Source organism: Heterodontus francisci, unplaced genomic scaffold, assembly GCF_036365525.1.
Source record: "Heterodontus francisci isolate sHetFra1 unplaced genomic scaffold, sHetFra1.hap1 HAP1_SCAFFOLD_61, whole genome shotgun sequence".
NCBI lineage: Eukaryota > Metazoa > Chordata > Chondrichthyes > Heterodontiformes > Heterodontidae > Heterodontus > Heterodontus francisci.
Genome location: NW_027141441.1, coordinates 7464965 through 7473454, shown reverse-complemented (window position 1 = coordinate 7473454; position 8490 = coordinate 7464965). Strand labels below are relative to the sequence as shown.

The window sequence follows — 8490 nt, the reverse complement described above, 5'->3', positions numbered from 1 at the left end:
AGAGATATCAAGGATGGGAAATATTTACATTGTCTGCTGTAGCTTATTCTCTATCTCTCTGTGTCCTTTTCCCCAGTTTTTGACTCTCTCGGGGCCGGGTGAACATTTGATTTGCTGCATTTGTCCCAAACTGAAGCCTTTTCCACATCTCTGGGTGGTCAGACTCGCTCTGTCTGTTTTTGTTGCTCGTGACCATTAACGAGAACAGGCCACGAGTTCAACGTTTATCAGCAAACTGAAGATAATTGGAAAGAATTCTGTGTTACTCCAGACCAGTGACAAAGATACAATGGATGTTATTCAAAATAAGTTTCCTCTGACATTTTATGTAAACTTGTTTGTATCTAAAAGTTGGATTTTAAGTGTAACAAAAATGTGTCAAATTATTGACTGACCATGTGACAGCACACATGGGGATCAAATCCACAGCCTTGTTGTTATCAACACTGCGTCCTAACCAACTGAACTAAGTGGCCTATAGACAGAGCCAGGTATGGGTTTGAGCCGCACGCTGGGCGGTTTGTGTTTTATTTCTCACACTGGGTGACAGAGCAATTGTACAAACAATGGACACATCACATCCCTGGAACATTGTTCTGATATAAAACAGTGTGAAATAAGAACTGAGCATGGAAATGGAACGGAACCAGAAATCAGGACTTTAATCTGTTAAAGTTGATCTTGAAATTCAACCATTCACTGAACATTCCAAAAGATTGAATTCTCTCCTGATATAAAATCCAGGAACTTGAGCTGCTGTAAAACATAACTGAGCCTGATGTGATTTGAACACGCAACCATCTGATCCAGAGTCAGACGCGCTACCGTTGTGCCACAAGCTCACAGACAACGCAAAACATTCCATTCCTGGCAGATTTACTTCTTGTTTAGATTCAGTGATTGAAATTAATTCAATCCTCATCTGACCTCCACTCTGTAAAGGCCTGCCACCCGACCTGAACCCGACGGGACCTGACGACCTGTGTCGGGTTCGGGTCATGTCGGGTCGCTCTTCCGGGTCTGGCTTTTGGACTCGGGTAGGGTCAGGCCAGGTTCAGGTCAGGCTGGGTCCAGGTCGGGCTGAGTCCGTGTCGGAGACACACAGTAAGTATTACATTTAACTCTGCTGGGAAGTTGAGTTTAATAAGTGTCAAAAGTTGAAAAGCCAACCAAAGCCGGGAGTCCGGGTCATGAAGGAGGGAAACTCTGAGTCTGCTCAGTGAGCAAGTGAGCATCTCTAGGACGTCATTGCGCTCATGCTGCAGCTTCCTGTGGATTCGAAATCGGGAGGTAGGTCAAGTGAACATTCCGGTGGTCGGGGAAGGCTCGGGTCGGTTTGGGCATGGGAATAAATGGAGATACTCGGGCCGGGTCCAATGTGGTTCTGTCGGGTTCGGGTCGGGTATTTTTTCCTGACCTGAGCAGGCCTTTACCGCTCTGTCAGTTCAGTGCCTTATTTAAACTATGACTTGGAGTTCTGTTTTACAGGGTCTCGGCTGTTTACGTGTTTCCCAGACCCACTACTCTGATTAATCAGACATTTTGCTGCTAACTGCTGCTGCTACAATTGAAATGTAAAAAAAGAATTTCCAGTGACCTGCAACCAATGGACAAATACATTTCAGAAAGATAAAGCTCATTCACCAATCCACAAATGTGTCTTTCTGCTTATATTTATAAACAACTCCTTCTCTCCACTATGAGAACTAAACAATCACTCCAGTTATTTGAAAGTTAGTACAAGATGTTCCAGTTCATCAATTTTAAAACTGCAGCAGGTATTTTCCAGAAAACTTCTCTGTTGGAACCTCAGTCCCATTTAGATTGAAAGTGGACAATTAATGTATTCACTTGTTCATTGTGGGCAGGTGTCTGACTTTGAATAAATCTCATTAACTTTCAATGAGGTGGCAGTATTTCTGTGCTCCCATTTTACACAGTCTGTCCTGTTCATGCACCATGTTTTTATTCTCCTCTCCCATTCTCCACAGGATACAGATTGCAAGCATCATCAATCTAGCTGTTGAAAAGCATTGGAAGAATCTGGTCACACAGGTATTGAAACATTCATTATCTGCCATTTTACAAGTTGGTTGCTTTAAACACAGTACAATGTGCAATCATCTTGAAAAGAGATTCTCTTCAATATCCAATACAAATTGAATTACAAACCTGACAGACAAACACAGGAGAACAAGTGACTAGTGAACACAAAGCTCATGGTGCTCATTTTCAGATTTCTTGCAGTCCCTTACAAAACAAGTGAAAGAATATTACAGTGAAATGATTTGGAAAGTAGGTGTGACTTTTGTTGGTGCCTTTCTTTGCTCTGTTGGTGAAACTTTATTGCACCTGACTCCTGTTCATGTCTCTGTTTCCTCTATTGAATGAGGAAGGAGGTATTTGATCAGAAATCAACTGGATTGTGTACCTTTGAGAGGGGATTTCAGCACCGTCAGGGCTGGAAACAGGAGTGAGTGAAAGACAATGTGTGGAGTTTGATTTTGTACAGAGGGAGAGCAGATCTAACAGGACTGTGAGATATTGGCCTGGATTTTGCAGCCCAATAGTGGTGAACTCTGAGACTTTCACTGCTATTGAGGGTCTGAACAGCACTGCAACTGCCAGTACATGCACACACTAACACCAGCATCTGGAAGTTGTGGTGGTGAGAAATGTGCTTAGAAGGAGCCTCTGATCATAATCGCACCAGCCCACTCTTTAAAGTGACAGGGACCTGTAGTTCAGCAATTTGGGCTCATTGCCCACAACGTACCCTGATTTTTACCTGGGTTGGATTAGAGCCGGTACCAACAGGCTCAGGGGTGCTCGGGAAGGACTTTTCTGTTGACACAACAGCTCCACTATTCCAGGAAGACACCGGCAGCAGCAGGGGTCAACTTTCAGAGGGAGTTCAGACATTTTAAATGTTGTATTTTGTTTCTTAATTGTATGTAACTTTTTAGCATCGCCTTATCAGAGTTCTTAAATTTACATCTGACTTTTTATGAACAAGATTGAAGGGTTTTTAAAAGATCTCTAAATATATATGACTTTTTATCGAGATTTATCTGGCTTCTTTGTAAAGACTCGAGTAAGATTGAAATGACTTTTAAAAACTACATCTTATCCTTTAAAATCCTGCTTACATGTCGATGACATTGGAAGATGGCTTCAGAATAACTTAGACTATCTTTCTAACAGGTACTGCAACAGCTTCAGTCCTACTTTCTGCAAAAGCTGGTGAATTACAAAGAAACAATGTATTGAGCATTTTATAAACTGTTGATGCAGATGGGATTCAAACTCATACATGTAAAACAGAAGGAATTAATAATCCATCATCTTAACCTCTCAAACACTTCATCACCCAGCTTTGTGCCAGCAACCCATCACATGTCTTTTTTGCCTCTATGGAAATTTGGGCAGGATGGTCACCTTCAGCTCAGATCCTGACTGTGCATCCAGATGTGCAATGATGGAAATGTAGCTTCTTTTAGTAAATGACATTTCCATCACATCAGGTCATGGCCTGTTGGGAATGGAGTGGTGTGAAACATTTCCAGACCATGTCCAACACGTTTCTACTCAGTGTGAAAATCCACCACGGAAAGACTGGAACATACAATCATTTGATCACATCATGATTAACATCACTCAGACACCTGAACCATTAGGTCACTGACGAAGTCATGATGACTTCGAATTTCTCATGAAATGACAACTGAACTAACTGACTGGAAGAATTGCTTTAACTCCACGTGATCAGAGAGGCACAGCCTCAGACCGACTTGGCAGATGAATATTGATTGAATAATTTCTGTGTGAGGAATGTTCCAGCATCATAAACCAGGGGAACGTGCTGACTGAGCTGTGTCTTCATCTCTTCTGGGCAGTCGGACAGTTCACTCTTCATTCTGCTCTGATTCACTTTCCCAAAGCGGATCCACAGATTCTCAAATCTGGAGACGGGGTTTTCTTATTTTGTTCCTTTTGATTTTTCTTGCTCCTGAATGATAATATATTCTAAACCTCGGATCAACCCTCCCCTTTGCGTCGTGTTATAGTCTTGGTTAAAAGAGACACAAAATGGCACAAACACTCTGAAACATACAACACGGTCACACTTTCCTTCAGTGAGATTAATGTTGAGCTGTTTTCCAGGTTAAATGCAACTGCAAACACATTGCTCTCAAAGAAATTGTAGGGGATTGAGTTGCCGTTGTATTATTAGCACTGGACATCTGTACGAGCAGGAACAGCCATTTCAAACTCACATCCTTCACAAAGGCAAGCACTGAGCTGTTTTCTTTTGTGAATGAAATTCATAAGAAAAGTTAAAGTTCACAAGAAAATGGATGTAAATGATTGATAGCTGAACTTTTGAAGCAAGGATATGAATCCAAGATTTTCTGATTAGAAGACAAACACTCGAACCAATTAAGCTACTGAGCCAGATCACAAGTGCTGTGACAACTAAGGGCAGAGGAGGGCACTCTTTATTCTCATCCCACTTCTCCACAGGTCACAACATCTATGTGAACTTTTCCCACATACTGAGACAGTCAATCATGTACTCTATTTTTCCCAGAATAGAAGACACTGACCAGGTTTCTTTAATGAACAACAAAATTATCCATTTATTGTCGAACAAGTTTTAACTAGTCATGAAGTAAAGCAAAAACACACAGGTGGAAATTTTAAAAGTTCCTTTTTCACCTTTACCAACTTTTAAAGTCCTTTTTTTTATCTTCGAGCCACATGCACACACACACACACCGGATAGCTGAAAAAATAAAAGGGATTTTTAAAAAAATTCAGCACTCTGTTACAGACAAAAACAACCTCTTGGGCTGTTTATTTGCTCATTTTTGAAGAAATCATCAGATGAGATATGTTGCTCCAAAACTGGAATACAGTCTAACTTCCGAGTATACGTAGACAGGTCACTAGGGTATTTTAGAACAGTTCTTTTCAGAAGGCATTGAGAATTAATTTTAGCAGGCCTTCTTCAAAGACATGCGACAAGATGAATTAACTCAGTGGACTTCTCAGGGTCTTTTAAAGATTTTCTGGAAAACAAACTGGGTTGTGGTCTTCTCTCCTTCCTTGACGATTCTTCAGGCTAACTTTATCAGCTGCTCACTCCAGCAGGTAAAACACACTGACTGCTACAACCAAAGGTTGTGAGTTTTCTGCCGTCTTAGGTTTGTGCTGCTGCTGCCAAGCTTGTCCAATCAAGGGGCATGACTGACTTCTCTGTCCACATTTCTCCCTGTTACCAGAGTTTCTGTTCTATACTTAACTTGAATCATGTGACAACCAGTAAACATAGTTGCCAAATTGGTTATTTTGGTGCCCTCTTGAAAAAGAACTGGTCCTACACTTATTCAGTTTGATTATGACTTCTTCAAAAAATATTTAACAAAAGAAACAGAATCCCTTCCATAACATCATGTACTTTCCCTGAGCTACAGGTTATTGCAAGTCTCTCTGGCAATGTTTATTTTAGGTCATTTTTTATTCAGGTTCTTTTGGAATCCATGTGTTTGCAGATCTTTGTGAGTGAGAGATGTGGTAATATGTTTAAAAGATTTCCCTGTAAATTATTCATATCTCCATCTTTCCCCGAACTTTGTACAAACACATTAATATGGGAATCACACACATCAGGCCATCAAACCTGTCCGCTAAACATTGAAAGGTGACAGTGTTTATTGTGACGGGGTTCCATTTATGAAGACACATCTTGATGATTCACACATGTAACAATTTGTATATTATGTTCATGACATAATGACATAAATAAACATTTCCTTGCACTTGCCATGCTTGTTGAACATTTTCTCTGCTGATGCCCCCTGAATATATTAGAGAACATGGTGACGAGGTTGAGATAAAAAAAACCTGTAAATATAGGCAGCAAACAGCAGCAGGGACTGCAGTGAACAAGATTTACGTGACATATTTGTGCTTCTATTGGTGGGTGAAATAAGATACTAAACACACAAAATCCTACATTTGAGCTCGCGTATAAGATTGCTCTGTCTATGGAGATAGCATCAAAGAATGCTCAGGAATTTTGTCCTATGCCAGTGATCGTAACACACTTCAGGGGAACTTAAAAAAATGGTAAAATGGGCTTTCACATAACAGATGAAATTTTACACAGAGAAGTGTGAAGTGATACAATTTGGAAGGAAGAATGCCATATAAATGAGAGGTTACAATTCTAAACTGGGTGCAGGAGCAGAGAGACAATGTACACCAATGTTAGAAGGATTGAAAAGGTTGCTTAGAGCAAACAGGACACTTGGCTTTATTAATAGAGGCATAGAGTAAAAACATATAAATTATGCTAAACCTTTATAAAATACTGGGAATGAATGGCCTCTTCCTGTACCTCCACAGAAAGCTTCCATTCCAGGTTTACAAACACTCGTAAGGATTACTCTACACAGATCCTGCCACTCCAGGCTCGGACACCCACTTCAGGATCACTCTCCACAGATCCCGCCACTCCAGGCTCGGACTCCCACTTCAGGATCACTCTCCACAGATCCCGCCACTCCAGGCTCGGACACCCACTTCAGGATCACTCTCCACAGATCCCAGCACTACGGGCTTGGAGACCCTCTTCAGAGATCCTAAATCTCCAGACACGGGCATCCTTTGAGGACCACTCTCCACAGATTCTGCCCTCCAGGCTCAGACACCCTCTTCAGAATCACTCTCCATACATCCCGCCGCTCCACGCACGGATATCTCCCTCAGGATCAGATCAAAGAATGTTGCTTGTCACTTATCAGCTCAAGCCTGAATGTTGTTCAGGTCTTGCTGCTTGCAGGCACAGACTGCTTCAGTTTCTGAGGAGTTGTGAATCATCAGCGAACATTCCCACTTCTCACTTATGTTGAAGAGAAAGCCATCAATGAAACAGCTGAGGATGTTTGGGCCTAGGACACTGCCCTGAGAAACTAGGTATCCAGTCATGAATGGTGGTCGACAATTAAATAACGAACCAGATGAGGAGGCTCCAAAAACATCCCTATCCTCAATGTTGGTGGAGCTGAGCACGTCATTGCAAAAGATAAAGCTGAAGCATTTGAAACCGTCTTCAGTCAGAAATTGCTCAGTGGATGATTCAACTTGGCCTCTTGAGTTCCCCAGCATCACCGCTTCCAGTTTTCAGCCAATTTGCTTCACTCCACATAATGGCAAGAAACAGCTGCAGGCACTCGATACAGCAAAGACTATGGGCCCGAACATCATTCCGGCTCTAGTACTGAAGACTTGTGCTCCAGAACTCGCTGCGCCCTCAGCCAAGCTGTTCCAGTAGAGCGACAACACAGGCATCTACTTGCTGCCCCATCAGTCTACTATCAATCATCAGCAAAGTGATGGAAATGTCACCAACAGTGCTATCAAGCACCAGACACTTAGCAATAATCAGATCATCGATGCTCAATTTAGGTTCTGCCAGGGTCTCTCAGCTCCAGGAAATAATTTGGCAGATAGAGGAGAATGTGGGAAAATGTGAGGTTATCCACTTTGGTAGGAAGAATAGAAAAGGAAATTATTATTTAAATTGTGAGAGATTACAGAATGCTGCGGTGCAGAAGGATCTGGTGTCCTCGTGCATGAATCACAAAAAGTTACCATGCAGGTACAGCAAATAATTAGGAAGGCAAATGGAATGTTACCCTTTATTGCAAGGGGGATGGAGTATAAAAGTAGAGAAGTCTTGCTACAAATGTACATGGTGCTGGTGAAACCACACCTGGAGTACTGTGTACAGTTTTGGTCTCCTTATTTAAGGAGGGATATACTTGCATTGGAGGCAGTTGAGAGAAGGTTCATTGGATTGATTCCTGTGATGAAGGTGTTGTCTTATGAGGAAAGTTGAGCAGGTTGGACCGATACTCATTGGAGTTGAGAAAAATGAAAGGTGAACGTATTGAGACATATAAGATTCTGAGGGGGCTTGACAGGGTAGATGCTGAGAGGATGTTTCCTCTCGTGGTGGAATCTAGAACGAGGGGACATAGTTTCAGATTTAGGGGTTTTTCATTTAAGAAGGAATTTCTTCTCTCAGAGGGTCATTAATCTTTGGAATTCTTTACCGCAGAGAGAAGTCATTGAATGTCTTCAAGATTTTAATCTACAAGAGAGCCAAGGGTTATGTGGGCAGGCAAGAAAGTGGGGTTGAGGTCATGATCAGGTCAGCCATGATCCTATTGAATGGCGGAGCAAGCTCGAGGGGCCAAATGGCCTACTCCTGCTACTCGTTCTTCTGATCTTATGTTCGTATGATCTCATTGCAGCTTGGTCCAAACAGAGACGTAAGAGTGGAATTCCAGAGGAGAGGTGAGTGTGATTGCCCTTGAGTGAGTGTGGCATCAAGGATCCCCAGCAAAATTGAAGTCAATGGGAATCAGGGGGAAAACTCTCCACTTGTTGAAGTCATACCTCGCACAAAGCAAGTTGTGG

At 42.0% G+C, this 8490-nt stretch overlaps 1 non-coding gene across 1 annotated transcript; it reads right to left on the bottom strand.

Moving 5' to 3' along the window:
• Positions 1 to 770: 770 nt before the first annotated feature.
• Positions 771 to 842, bottom strand: trnaq-cug (transfer RNA glutamine (anticodon CUG)). The gene has a single exon. It is a non-coding gene; the product is annotated as a tRNA-Gln (tRNA).
• Between the last annotated feature and the right edge of the window lie 7648 nt (positions 843 to 8490).